At 37.4% G+C, this 14,966-nt stretch overlaps 1 long non-coding RNA gene and 1 pseudogene across 1 annotated transcript; one reads left to right on the top strand and one right to left on the bottom strand.

The window, feature by feature from the left end:
- Window positions 1-302: 302 nt before the first annotated feature.
- Window positions 303-2,555, bottom strand: LOC137193379 (uncharacterized). Its single transcript, XR_010930797.1, has 3 exons — window positions 1,130-2,555; window positions 819-877; window positions 303-426 (listed from the first exon to the last, which is right to left on the bottom strand). It is a non-coding gene; the product is annotated as an uncharacterized lncRNA (long non-coding RNA).
- A 7,580-nt stretch (window positions 2,556-10,135) lies between these two features.
- On the top strand, window positions 10,136-11,907 carry LOC137193586 (uncharacterized; annotated as a pseudogene).
- Window positions 11,908-14,966: the final 3,059 nt, after the last annotated feature.

Genomic DNA, 14,966 nt, shown 5'->3' on the forward strand with positions numbered 1-14,966 from the left:
AAAAAGTTTTTAAAACTCTAAATCATGCAAAGATATTCCAGTAGAGCCCCCGAATATAAATATAAACCCGAAGAAATGCATTATACACTACATCGCCTTTAACTATCTGCTTCAGGGATCAAAGGTCATGTTTTAATTTTTTTAAATCAACTGTCTCTGTGACTTAAATCAAAACAAGCTTGAACAGAGAACGGTTGATTGAATGGTGGAGAAAAATTGTTAATTTTTTAGAATTCTGAGTCTGAGCCTTTTTGTGCTATTGAATACCTCGTCTCATTCATTTCTAATGTTAACTTGTTAGGTCCTTCACACCCTAGAAGTATTGATGGTAGAATATGTGCTGAAGTCAGAACTCTGGATTTTCTTCTTCTTTGGTCTCTGTGATGCTTGACGAATTTCCAGTGCAGCGTAACACACATCTTCATCCTGAGATTTGACGTTTGTTATTTAGAATCATGAACATGTACTATACAGATGTACTACTTTGATTTTGTATAATTCACTATTAAACACATTGGAATGAGAATCAAGGATCGGTGTTGTTACTGTAAAACATCATATACTGTATGTGCAACATCTTTCTCAATGTATAAATGATTAGTAATCATTAGGCATCATGAATAATTGCTCCATTATATATAACTGTGCCAGTGAGTCAGTATGAACAACACCAAGGTCCCACCATTGAAACACCAAATGAAATGGAGCCATTATTAATGTAATTAGATAACATGTTTTATATTTATATATTTTTTTATATTCTACTTTTAGAAAGTCACATACTTTTGAAAAGTGATTGAATTAATAATGTAAATTACCAGATTTCCTGTTGTTCCTCTGGTGTCAGGTCTTTGTTGGTCCACTTGAGGTTCTTTAGCTGCAGACATGAATATAACATCATTACACCATAAAAGCCAACCTCACAAAATACCTTAAAGAATGTTAATTATTGTATCTGAAGCCAGTTATGAGGTTAAAAACAAAGATACAAATTTGACTATTTTGAATTTGAATATTTCTGGATAACAAGTAAACTACAAACATTTAAAGAACTAGTCATCAAAGTAATCTAATGAACTGAGGATAGAAGGACCAAGCGGATAAAACTGACATACTGTACAGTAGGTACCTGTTTTCTGGCTGAGCTGATAAACCAAAAGAGAGAAGAGGAGAGAGGAGAGAACAGCCAGAGATAGACAGAGAGAGAGCAGCAACGTCCAGCACACACCACAGTCTTGTTGGTGGGTTGAGGTTTGGTAATCTGGCTCACTGGAGTCTGAATCAAACACAAACGAGTGAGTGAATGTTTGTGATTCCAATGTTATAGATACATAATGGAAATTAAAACTTGTTCACATGTTTATTATAATTTATGTGAGCGGCAAAAAAAAGACACTGCCATTATTATTTGAGCCCTTCACAGTACTCTTGGTGCAGTATTGAGTTTGCCTTCTAGATACACTTTTTCACTTTGGCCCAGATTCTGATTTGCCTTTAGACTAAAGAAACAACCAGATTCACATCTACAATCATTCTAATTTGGCTTCTGTCTTAATTATGATTTATTAGGCTCATAAATGTCAACAGTAAGTGCAACAGGAAACTTTTTCCCCATTTGACCCTGTTATCTGCAAATGGAAAATTATCTCAAAACTCACTATGCATAAAAATAAAAATAAAATATTGGCTTTACATTTATCATGACTCATAACACTTCAGATCCAAGAGGTCTCTGATTTGGCAGGAATCCTTTGTAACAATGAAACAGCATTTCCTTCCAGATAGGCAGTTGTTTTACTCTGGATTCAACCTCATGACCAGCTAATGATGTTTGTATGTGCACTGTGACATCATGAAGGCTCAGCTACTTCTTATTTTTCAAATGCCCACATTAATGTAAGCCCACATTTTCTTCCTGTGTGGTGGTTAGTTGATCAAATGGTTAGATTTACTGTGTAGATAATTCACACATATAGAGAAGTCAGATGAGACTACTTACTGACTACGATCCTTGTGACATTTCCATAAGTGTAAACATCTCTTTGATAAATTGTTCTCTTATCCTCCACATCGGTCTGTACAGTTCCACAGTAGTAGAGGCCCTCATCTGAATCAGTGATGTTCACGATCAGCAGGTCGTAGGAGTCAGAGGATTTGTTCTCCACCAAATGAAAACGAGGGAATGGATTCAGAATTTTTGTATAGTCTATTTCTGTAGCATCTCTTTGCTCAAATTTTGTTCTCAGAACAAGAGAAGGCTGGTTCTCATGAGAACAGTTCCTGTACCACACTATGAATACTCCAGATGATCTTTTGCAGTCACAGGACAGAGTGATGTTGTCTCCTGGTCTGACTGTAACCTCCAACACTGATCCAGAGATCCCATCATGACTGCAGGAAACAACTCCTGGAATACAAACACAACAATTAAAGCAGGTTGAAATGTTACAGTGCAACATTTCACGTTATAAAAGATGCAGGTTACTGATGAGTTAATTCTCAAAATGGGACCAATTGTAATGTAATCTTCAAAATGTAATATCAAAATAATTACCTAAGAGAACAAGTAGAAAAACATGCAGCCCGTCCATGTGTGATGATGACCTGTAGCTGACAGGCAGCGACACTGTTCTTACTCACGGATGTCACGACCAACGCACACTTTTCCATTAAAGGAAATGTAAGTCATGATTGGCTAGTCTAATGGAACATCTTCTTCTGTGGTTGTTTTCTATTGGTGCAATGGTAAGTGTTGCTTTTTGCATTGATGTCAAGGTTAAAAATATTTCTTCAGAATACACTTGAAGAAAAGTACCTGATAAAAACAACCACACTGCAAATCCCAACTGAGGAGCCAATACAGAAGTGCATTTTATACTTATGAATATACTGATGTACAGAGACAACAAATAGACCTTCTAATTAAGCAAAGGTATAAAAACATGAGGACACAGATATATAGTGCACTGTACAGCAGTAGTATTGTTAGACTCTAAATGGTCAATTTGTTGTCACTGTTACTCCAACAGGGATGTGATCCACTAGAGGGAGTGAAACACTATTGTCTGCTTATGTTTGCATTAAATTGATAATATCAAGCTAAAAGGCAGTAAAAGTCTTTAGGAAGAATGTTTTGGGGTAATGTCACAGTAGATGTAAATACTACTGTTTTTTACTGACTTTAGTGTGTTTGAAAGTTTGAACTCCTCTTAAATGAAAAACATCTGGACCCTTGATGAAACCTTTTTAACTGCATGGATCAGAAACCACTATTTGGACATGAGCTGCATGGTCATAACTTACAACAACTAACATAAAACAACTTACTCATTCTGAAGTAATACAGTGCATACCTCTGTACACAAGTACACGCTGCTCACCTTTTATGTCGGTGTGCACGTAAGGTGTGATCTGCTCGGCAACCTGCTCTGTTGTTTAAAAATCACTCTGCTCACCACATACAGGATACACTGTGAAGAGTGAAATAGAGGTTTATGTCTTCATGAGATCAAAACATGTCTGTTGTGTTTCTGGCTGAGAGCATTTAGATTTTTTCATGTTCAAGTGCATTGTTACATGTTTTATTTTGCTCAATAATTTCTTATTTTGGGTGAGAATCTGTGGAAATACTTCTCATCATTTTGTGCCTCCAGGGATTTGGATTTTCTGCTCAAAACTAATAGAACAATATAATTATTTGTGTTAATATAAAGTTGAAGAAACTGTATTGAATTAAGAATGAAGATAATACAAAATTTAGAATCAAGATGACCCCTTGTCATCTAGTTTAGAGTGATGGGGACAACACCTGTGTAGACTATACCATTCCTAAGTGTCTCTGAAAAAGCAGTTGTTAATTAATGTGTGAACAAGTGAAAATTCATATTGTACTTATCAAAAAATCATCCATCCTACATGAACGCATAGTGTTTAAACAGTGCAGAAGGTGTCACTGATGAAGTTATGTTGTGGTCACTCTGTGACATAGTCAGAAATACACTGTACATCTAAATGTAGCTGTGGTGGCTGCAGAGCTGCTACATTCTGGCTTTGTTGTATAGTATCTGCCTTAACAACAGTCAGTTGAGGTTTACTGTATACCATTGTAATGTGAACTGTTTTAAAGCATTTTTCAGTTAGAACAATTTACTGATCAAGAGTGAAAAAAAACAAAAAAGACCAGATGGTTTTCTGTCATGTGTGGTTTGTGTGTGTGTGATTTGAAGGATGATCTGTGTTCTCAACATCTACAATGAACCCTGCAAAATGAAGCCGTTTGATACCTTCAGCAGGCCACTAATCTGCAGCCTCAGTCTGTCTGCATGTTGAGCTCTGCAGTCATATGAGGGGCTGTTTGTCATTGTGGGTTTCCTGTAAACCTTACTGATCTTATGGACTTCATGATGTGGCTTAACTGCCAACTGTGTATTATCTTGTAACTTCTTAAAAACTAGGTGGCAGGGCCATTCTGTGAACTGTAACACATCTATTTCAATTTAAAAAAAGAAGCTGAGGAAAATTTGGCAACAACAAACAATCTATCTAGAGGTTTGTGTGCATATCAGTTTTTAATCAGTTATTTTAAAGGTGGAAGGAAATAAAACACACAAGCTGCATCTATTCTGGGATGAATGAATGAATGAATTAAAGAAGGAATTGAGTCTGTGGACGTGTTTTTTCATTAATGACTTTGTGACATCTTTTATATCTTTTATATGTAAAAAGCCTTTTATTAATGCTTGTACATTGTTTAATTTCCAACATGTCTTGTTATTATTATTATTATCTCATCATTATTGTATATTTAAAAATTGTAATTTATGAATTTTAGTTGCCTCATTACAGCCCTGAAATGTTTCCATCCTGGTTCAACTGTGTAAATAACAGCAGTCATCACTGCTGATATGAAATGAAGCAGATCAATTTCAATCAAATCATTGAATCTGAAGCAAATTGTAATCAACAGCCACAGACAGGTTTTATATTTGTGAGGTTTATTTGTTTATTTTCACAGCTCATCAGCGTTCAATATTTTATTTAGGTGGTGAAGGGAAATGAAATACACAAGATGTACAGTATCTATTCTTATATTATTATTATTATTATTATTATTATTATTATTATTATTATTATTATTATTATTATTATAACATCAGCAACAAGAACAATCATAATCATAATCATAACAACATATTTATTTATTTATTTATTAGCACTTATCCAAACACAGTTACTTCACAGGAAAACAAACAAACAGCAATAACAGATTAAAAGTACTAAAAGAGCAATTTAAAACTAAGATAGCAAAACCCATAACACAGAATATAAACTAAAATCAGGTGAAATCAGGGAAGGTGGTGTGATAAAAGTACATTTTGAGTTTAGATTAAAAGGAAGCCACTGACTCAGCCTGCCTCATTTCCTCAGGCAGGTTGTTCCAGAGACTCAGGGCTCTTATTTCAAAAGCTCTGTTCCTCTTAGTCTACAGCTGAGAGTTAGAACAGATATAAGGCCCCTGCCTGAGGATCTCAAAGTGTGAGCAGGGTCGTATGGGAATAAACGATCTGAAATATATTGAGAAGTCAGACCATTTAGTGACTCTTAATTAATTAAAAGAACCTTGAAATCAATTTTAAAACACACTGGAAGCCAGTGTAAAGAGGCTAAAACTGGGGTGATGTGTTCAAACCTGATGTGTTCAAACTTTTCCAAACAAACAATTGCTTTCAACCTTCACAAAAAAGGAGGCTAGTTTATACATACACATTTTCTCACAGGTCAGTTATTGATGGTAATGACTGTTGCTTAACTTTAAGCTTAATTACAGAATTGTCTATATGTATCACTACTAATTAATTAATTATACAATTTCTTGTCTCCGTTTATACCCTGTAATAAATGATGGCAGAATAAGTGCTGAAGTCAGAACTCAGAGTTTTCTTCAGTGATGCCTGACAGGTTTCCAGTGCAGCGTAACACACATCTTCACCCTATGATTTAACATCTGTTATTAGAATCATGAACATGTACTATACAGATGTACTACTTTGATTGTCTATAATTCAATATTAAACAGATTGAAGCAATAATTGAGGATCAGTGTTGTTAGTGTAAAACATACATCATACTTTAAAATGGAAAGATCTGTGTAGTGAAGCAGAAATTGAAACATGCAAACCAATAAACATTTCTCATTGTCAGTATTTTCACTTGTTATAACAGGAAAAGCACACGTCTCTCTCAACGTATTAATGATTAGTAATTATTGGGCATCATGAATAATTGCTCCATTATATATGACTGTGCCATTGAGTCATTATGTACAATATAAAGGTCCCACCATTGAAACACAGCATGAAATGCAGCCATTATTAGTGTAATTAGATAACATGTTATATATTTATATATTTTTTTATATTTTACTTTTAGAAAGTCACATACTTTTGAAAAGTGATTAAATTCATAATGTAAATTACCAGATTCTCTGTTGTTCCTCTGGTGTCAGGTCTTTGTTGGTCCACTTGAGGTTCTTTAGCTGCAGACATGAATATAACATCATTACACCATAAAAATCAACTTCATAAAATACCTTAAAGAATATTAATTATTGTATCTAAAGCCAGTTATGAGGTTAAAAACAAGTTTTTAGACACAAATTTGAGAATATCTCTGGATAACAAGTTAAGTTATAAACATTTAAAGGACTAGTCATCAAAGTAATCTAATGATCTGAGGATAGAAGGACCAAGTGGATAAAAGTGACATACTGTACAGTAAGTACCTGTTTTCTGGCAGAGCTGATAAACCAAAAGAGAGAAGAGGAGAGAGGAGAGAACAGCCAGACATGGACAGAGAGAGAGCAGCAGCGACCAGCACACACCACAGTCTTGTTGGTGGGTTGAGGCTTGGTAATCTGGCTCATTGGAGTCTGAATCAAACACAAACGAGTGAGTGAATGTTTGTGATTCCAATGTTATAGATACATAATGGAAATTAAAACTTTTTCACATGTTTATTATAATTTATGTGAGCGGCAAAAAAAAAGACATTGCCATTATTATTTGAGCTCTTCACAGTACTCTTGGTGCAGTATTGAGTTTGCCTTCTAGATACACTTTTTCACTTTGGCCCAGATTCTGATTTGCCTTTAGACTAAAGAAACAACCAGATTCACATCTACAATCATTCTAATTTGGCTTCTGTCTTAATTATGATTTATTAGGCTCATAAATGTCAACAGTAAGTGCAACAGGAAACTTTTTCCCCATTTGACCCTGTTATCTGCAAATGGAAAATTATCTCAAAACTCACTATGCATAAATATAAAAATAAAATATTGGCTTTACATTTATCATGACTCATAACACTTCAGATCCAAGAGGTCTCTGATTTGGCAGGAATCCTTTGTAACAATGAAACAGCATTTCCTTCCAGATAGGCAGTTGTTTTACTCTGGATTCAACCTCATGACCAGCTAATGATGTTTGTATGTGCACTGTGACATCATGAAGGCTCAGCTACTTCTTATTTTTCAAATGCCCACATTAATGTAAGCCCACATTTTCTTCCTGTGTGGAGATTAGTTGATCAAATAGTTAGATTTACTGTGTAGATAATTCACACATATAGAGAAGTCAGATGAGACTACTTACTGACTACGATCCTTGTGGCATTTCCATAAGTGTAAACATTTCTTTGATAAATTGTTGTCTTATCCTCCACATTGGTCTGTACAGTTCCACAGTAGTAGAGGCCCTCATCTGAATCAGTGATGTTCATGATCAGCAGGTCGTAGGAGTCAGAGGATTTATTCTTCACCAAATGAAAACGAGTGAATGGATTCAGAATGTTTGTATAGTCTATGTCTGTTGTGTCTCTGTACTCAATTTTTGTTCTCAGAACAAGAGTAGGCTGGTTCTCATGAGAACAGTTCCTGTACCACACTATGAATACTCCAGATGATCTTTTGCAGTCACAGGACAGAGTGATGTTGTCTCCTGGTCTGACTGTAACCTCCAACACTGATCCACAGATCCCATCATGACTGCAGGAAACAACTCCTGGAATACAAACACAACAATTAAAGCAGGTTGAAATGTTACAGTGCAACATTTCATGTTATAAAAGATGCAGGTTACTGATGAGTTAATTCTCAAAATGGGACCAATTGTAATGTAATCTTCAAAATGTAATATCAAAATAATTACCTAAGAGAACAACTAGAAAAACATGCAGCCCGTCCATGTGTGATGATGACCTGTAGCTGACAGGCAGCGACACTGTTCTTACTCACGGATGTCACCACCAACGCACACTTTTCCATTAAAGGAAATGTAAGTCATGATTGGCTAGTCTAATGGAACATCTCCTTCTGTGGTTGTTTTCTATTGGTGCAATGGTAAGTGTTGGTTTTTGCATTGATGTTAAGATTAAAAAGATTTCTTCAGAAGACACTTGAAGAAAAGTACCTGATAAAAACAACCACACTGCAAATTCCAACTGAGGAGCCAATACAGAAGTGCATTTTATACTTATGAATATACTGATGTACAGAGACAACGAATAGACCTTCTAATTAAGCAAAGGTATAAAAACATGAGGACACAGATATATAGTGCACTGTACAGCAGTAGTATTGTTAGACTCTAAATAGTCAATTTGTTGTCACTGTTACTCCAACAGGGATGTGATCCACTAGAGGGAGTGAAACACTATTGTCTGCTTATGTTTGCATTAAATTGATAATATCAAGCTAAAAGGCTGTAAAAGTCTTTAGGAAGAATGTTTTGGGGTGATGTCACAGTAGATGTAAATACTACTGTTTTTTACTGACTTTATTGTGTTTAAAAGTTTGAACTCCTCTTTATTGAAAAACATCTGGACCCTTGATGAAACCTTTTTAACTGCATGGATCAGTAACCACTATTTGGACATGAGCTGCATGATCATAACTTACAACAACTAACAACAAACAACTTACTCTGAAGTTATACAGTGCATATCTCTGTTTGTGCTCAACTATACGGTGGTCATGTTTGTGTTGGTGTGCATGTAAGGTGTGATCTGCTCGGCAACCTGCTCTGTTGTTTAAAAAGCACTCTGCTCACCACATACAGGATACACTGTGAAGTGTAGAGGTTTATGTCCTAATGAGAACAAAACATGTCTGTTTTTTTCTCTGGCTGAGAGCATTAAGATATTTTCACATTCAAGTACATGGTTACATGTTGTACTTTGCTGAAGGACTTCTAACTCCATGTGAGAATCTGTGGAATTCTTCTCATCATTTTGTGCCTCCAGGGATTTGGATTTTCTGTTCAAAACTAATAGTGCAATATAAATATTTGTTTTAAGATAAAGTTGCAGCAACTGTATTAAATTAAGAATGAAGATAATGCAAAATTTTGAATCAAGATGACCCCTTGTCCTCTAGTTTAGAGTGATGGGGACAACATGGGGTCAAACCTCCTCTGGTGCCTTTTATTGATTCAATACTTAACATCTCCACTAGAGGTCAGGAGAGTTTCACATGCAGCTAATGTGACTAACTGTTCAGAGATAACACCATCACCATTTATTTACCCTCCTCTGTTTGTTTCAAGAAAACCCTTCAAGTGAAAGTGCTCCTGTGTAGACTATACCATTCCTAAGTGTCTCTGAAAAAGCAGTTGTTAATTAATGTGTGAACAAGTGAAAAATTTATATTCATCCATCCTACATGAACACGAAGTGTGTAAACAGTGCAGAAGTTGTCGCTGATCTCAGGAAGTTATATTGTGGTCAGAAATACACTGTACATCAACATGTAGCTGTGGTGACTGATGCTACTTTTTTTTTTTTTCATTTGTTAGAATAATGTAATGATCAAGAGGAATAAAACAAAACAGACAAGAAGCTTCTGTCATCTGTGTTTTTTTTGTGTGTGTGATTGTTTTCAAATTGTTTTCAGCAACACCAAAGTAGTTTTCTATCTAGAGGTTTGTGTGCATATGAATTTTTAATCCGTTATTTAAGTGGTGGAAGAAAATAGAACACACAAGCTGCATCTATTCTGAGATGAATGAATGAATGAATAAAGGCAGGAATTGAGTCTTTGTAAATGTTTTTTTCATTAATGATTTCATTATGCTGTATATTTAAACTTTCGCTAGTTTTACACAAGCACTCTCAGCGCTTTTCTCTTAGCGACTTTTCTCGCTAATCGCACAAGTTGTTAGTCACTTTAGCTCTGCAGCTAGCACTAGCAGCTAACTTAAACTAAGCAGTTAGCGATGGCTTCTCTCTCTCCCTCTCGTTCTCCTGCTCTCTCTTGCTCGGTGTGTCATATGTTTAGTTATTCCTCTGCCTCCTTTAGTGATAGTGGTAAGTGTAATAAGTGTAGTTTATTTGCAGCACTGGAGGCAAGGCTTAGTGAATTGGAAGCGCGGCTCCACACCATGGAAAAACAATCAGCTGCTAATGTAGTTAGCCAGCCCCTAGTATCCGGTGCGGGCCGACCTAGCGTAGCTCCCACTCCCCCGGTAGCTCCCGAGCAGCCAGGAAGCCAGGGCGGCTGGGTGACTGTCTGAAGGAAGCATAGCCCTAAGCAGAAGCCCACGGTTCACCACCAACCAGTTCACGTTTCTAACAGGTTCTCCCCACTCAGCGACACACCCGCTGAGAAACAAACTCTGATTATTGGCAGCTCCATAGTCAGAAACGTGAAGTTAGCGACACCAGCAGCTATAGTTAAATGTATTCCTGGGGCCAGAGCGGGCGACATTGAGTCAAATTTAAAACTGCTGGCTAAGAATAAACGTAAATATGGTACGATTGTCATCCATGTCGGCAGCAACGACTCCCGATCACGCCAATCGGAGATCACGAAAATTAATGTTGAGTCGGTGTGTACATTTGCAAAAACAATGTTGGACTCCGTAATTTTCTCTGGACCGCTGCCTAATCTGACCAGTGATGACATGTATAGCCGCATGTCACAATTCAACTGCTGGTTGTCGAGGTGGTGTCCAGCAAATGATGTGGGCTTCATAGATAATTGGCAGACTTTCTGGGGAAGACCTGGTCTGATTAGGAGAGACGGCATACATCCCACTTTGGATGGAGCTGCTCTCATATCCAGAAATATGGCCAAGTTTATTAGTAGACCAAAACCATGACAACCCAGAGTTGAGACCAGGAGGCAGAGCTGCAGTCCTACACGCTTCTCTGCGCTTCCATTAGAGCAGTTACCCACCCAAAACCACATAGAGACTGTGTCTGTCCCCCGACCACATAAATCAATTAAATCCAAAGTAAACAAAAGAAGAGTCATTCATGAAAATCTACTAAAAATTAAAACCACTACTGCAATAGTACAACAAAATAAGATAATTAAATGTGGACTCTTGAACATTAGATCTCTATCATCTAAAGCTGTTTTAGTTAATTAAACGATTTAATTTCAGATCATCATATTGATTTATTTTGTCTCACTGAAACCTGGCTGTGTCATGAAGAATATGTCAGCCTAAATGAATCCACTCCCCCCAGTCATATTAATACTCATATTCCTCGAGACACTGGCCGAGGAGGAGGAGTTGCAGCCATTTTCAACTCAAGCCTAATCATTAACCCTAGACCTAAATTTAATTATAACTCATTCGAAAGCCTTGTTCTTAGTCTCTCTCAGCCAACCTGGAAAACTTTACAGCCAGTTCTATTTGTTATAGTGTACCGTCCTCCTGGCCCGTACTCTGAATTCCTATCTGAATTCTCAGAGTTTTTGTCGTATTTAGTCCTTAGTACAGATAAAGTAATTATAGTAGGTGATTTTAATATTCATGTGGACGTTGATAGTGACAGTCTCAGCACTGCATTTATCTCATTATTAGACTCAATTGGCTTCTCTCAGTGTGTAAATAATCCCACTCACCGTCTTAACCACACCCTAGACCTTGTTCTGGCTTATGGGATTGAAATTGAACATTTAATAATTTTTCCACAAAATCCTATTTTATCAGATCATTTTTTAATAACTTTTGAATTCCTATTACTGGATTATACACCATTAGACAAAAATGTCCTCACTAGATGTCTCTCTGATAGTGTTGTAGATAAATTTAAGGAAGCAATTCCGTCAGTACTGAATTCACTGCCATGTCTCAATACTACAGAGGACTCTTATGTTAACTTTAGTCCCTCCCAAATTGATAATCTTATTGATAGTGCTGCAGGCTCACTAAGACAAACACTCGACTCCATCGCCCCCTTAAAAAAGAAGATAATAAAACATAAGAGGTTAGCTCCATGGTATAACTCCCAAACCCGCAAATTAAAGCAAACATCGCGAAAATTGGAAAGGATTTGGCATTCCACCAAAGTAGAAGAGTCTCGCTTAGTCTGGCAAGATAGTCTTAAAACATATAAGAAGGCCCCCTGTAATGCCAGAGCCGCCTATTACTCAGCATTAATAGAAGAGAATAAAAACTGCCCTAGGTTCCTTTTCAGCACTTTGGCCAGGCTGACAAAGAGTCATAACTCTACTGATCCATGTATTCCTATAGCTCTCAGTAGTAACGACTTTATGAGCTTCTTTAATGATAAAATTCTAACTATTAGAGACAAAATTAACCATCTCCTGCCCTCAACAGGCACCGTTCTCTCCCCAAACACAGGCACCTTAGTAACAGCAGTAAATCCTGACATATATTTGGACTGTTTTTCTCCAGTAGACTTGTCTGAACTAACTTCAATGATTTGTTCAGCTAAACCATCAACCTGTCTCTTAGATCCCATCCCAACTAGGCTGTTTAAGGAAGCCTTACCCTTAGTGAGCACTTCTTTACTAGATATGATCAATTTGTCTTTAGTAACAGACTATATACCACAGTCCTTTAAAGTAGCTGTAATTAAACCTCTTCTTAAGAAGCCTACTCTTGATTTAGGTGTTTTAGCCAATTATAGACTTATATCTAACCTTCCATTTCTATCTAAGATCCTTGAGAAAGCAGTCTCTAATCAGTTATGTGACTTTCTACGTAACAATAGTTTATTTGAGGATTTTCAGTCAGGATTTAGAGCACATCATAGCACAGAAACAGCACTGGTGAAAGTCACAAATGACCTCCTAACTGCATCGGACAAAGGATTTGTCTCTATACTTGTCCTGTTAGATTTTAGTGCTGCATTCGACACAATTGACCATCAAATCCTTTTGCAGAGACTGGAACATTTAATTGGCATTAAAGGAGCTGCATTAAGCTGGTTTAAGTCCTATTTATCAGACCGATTTCAGTTTGTACATGTTAATGATGAATCCTCCGTGAAGGCAAAAGTTAGACACGGAGTTCCACAAGGTTCTGTACTTGGACCAATACTATTCACCTTATACATGCTTCCTTTAGGTAATATTATTAGGAAACACTCCATAAATTTTCATTGTTACGCAGATGACACCCAATTATATTTATCAGTGAAGCCAGATGAACCCAATCAGTTAAACAAACTCCAAACATGCCTTAACGACATAAAGACCTGGATGACCTGCGATATTCTACTACTAAATTCAGATAAAACTGAAGTTATTGTGCTTGGCCCTAAACACCTTAGAAACACATTATCTAATGATAAAGCTACTCTGGATGGCATTACCCTGGCCCCCAGCACCACCGTAAGGAATCTGGGAGTTATCTTTGATCAGGATATGTCCTTTAACTCCCACATAAATCAAATTTCAAGGACTGCCTTTTTTCACTTACGTAATATCACAAAAATCAGGCACATCCTGTCCCTAAAAGATGCAGAAAAACTAGTTCACGCATTTGTTACTTCTAGGCTGGATTGTTGCAATTCCTTATTATCAGGCTGCCCTAACAAGTCTCTAAAGACTCTCCAGCTGGTCCAGAATGGAGCTGCGTGTGTACTGACTAAAACTAGAAAAAGAGACCACATTTCTCCCATTTTAGCTTCACTACATTGGCTTCCTGTAAAATCTAGAATAGAATTTAAGATCCTTCTCCTAACTTACAAAGCCCTTAATGGTCAGGCACCATCATATCTTGAAGAGCTCATAATATCGTATTATCCCACTAGAACACTGCGCTCCCAGTATGCAGGCTTACTGGTGGTCCCTACAGTCTTTAAAAGTAGAATGGGAGGCAGAGCCATCAGCTATCAGGCTCCTCTTCTATGGAACCATCTACCGGATTCAGTCCGGGGTGCAGACACCCTCTCTATGTTTAAGAGTAGGCTTAAAACTTTCCTTTTTGATAGGGTCGACCAGGCTCGCCTTGGATCAGCCCTTAGTTATGCTGCTATAGGCCTAGACTGCTGGGGGACTTCCCATGATGCACTGAGCTCCTCTCTCCTCCTCCTCCTCTCCATCTGTATGCATTCATGTAACATCAATGCATGTCACTAACTTTGCTTCTTCCCCGGAGTTTTTTGTGCTTTCTCATCTCACAGGAAAACCTGAGTCTCGGGCCGAACCTTCGCGGTCCTTCACAGTCCTGATGGAATCCTTCCCTGTCTATTGATGCTTGTGCTTGTAGTTGTTGTTGTGGTTGTTGCTCTCCTGTCCCCCCTCCCCCTTTCCCTCTCTCTTTCTCTCTCTCAACCCAACCGGTCAAAGCAGATGGCCGCCCACCAAGAGCCGGGGTCTGCTTGAGGTTTCTACCCGTTAAAGGGGAGTTTTTCCTTACCGCTGTAGCCAAGTGCTTGCTCATGGGGGAATTGTTGGGTCTCTGTAAATTAAAGAGTACGGTCTTGACCTGCTCTATGTGAAAAGTGCCTTCGGATGACTTCTGTTGTGATATGGCGCTATATAAATAAAAATTGATTGATTGATTGATTGATATACACTTCATGCCACTAACAGTGAGCAACAGTGGATGGCTTCATGACCTGATGTACAATACAGCAAAACATCTATATACAGTATATCCTCACAGGAGAATTGACAGTAAATTTCTGGTCCCCTACAAGTCACA

Source organism: Thunnus thynnus, chromosome 12 (genome assembly GCF_963924715.1).
Source record: "Thunnus thynnus chromosome 12, fThuThy2.1, whole genome shotgun sequence".
In the NCBI taxonomy this organism is placed as follows: Eukaryota; Metazoa; Chordata; class Actinopteri; order Scombriformes; family Scombridae; genus Thunnus; species Thunnus thynnus.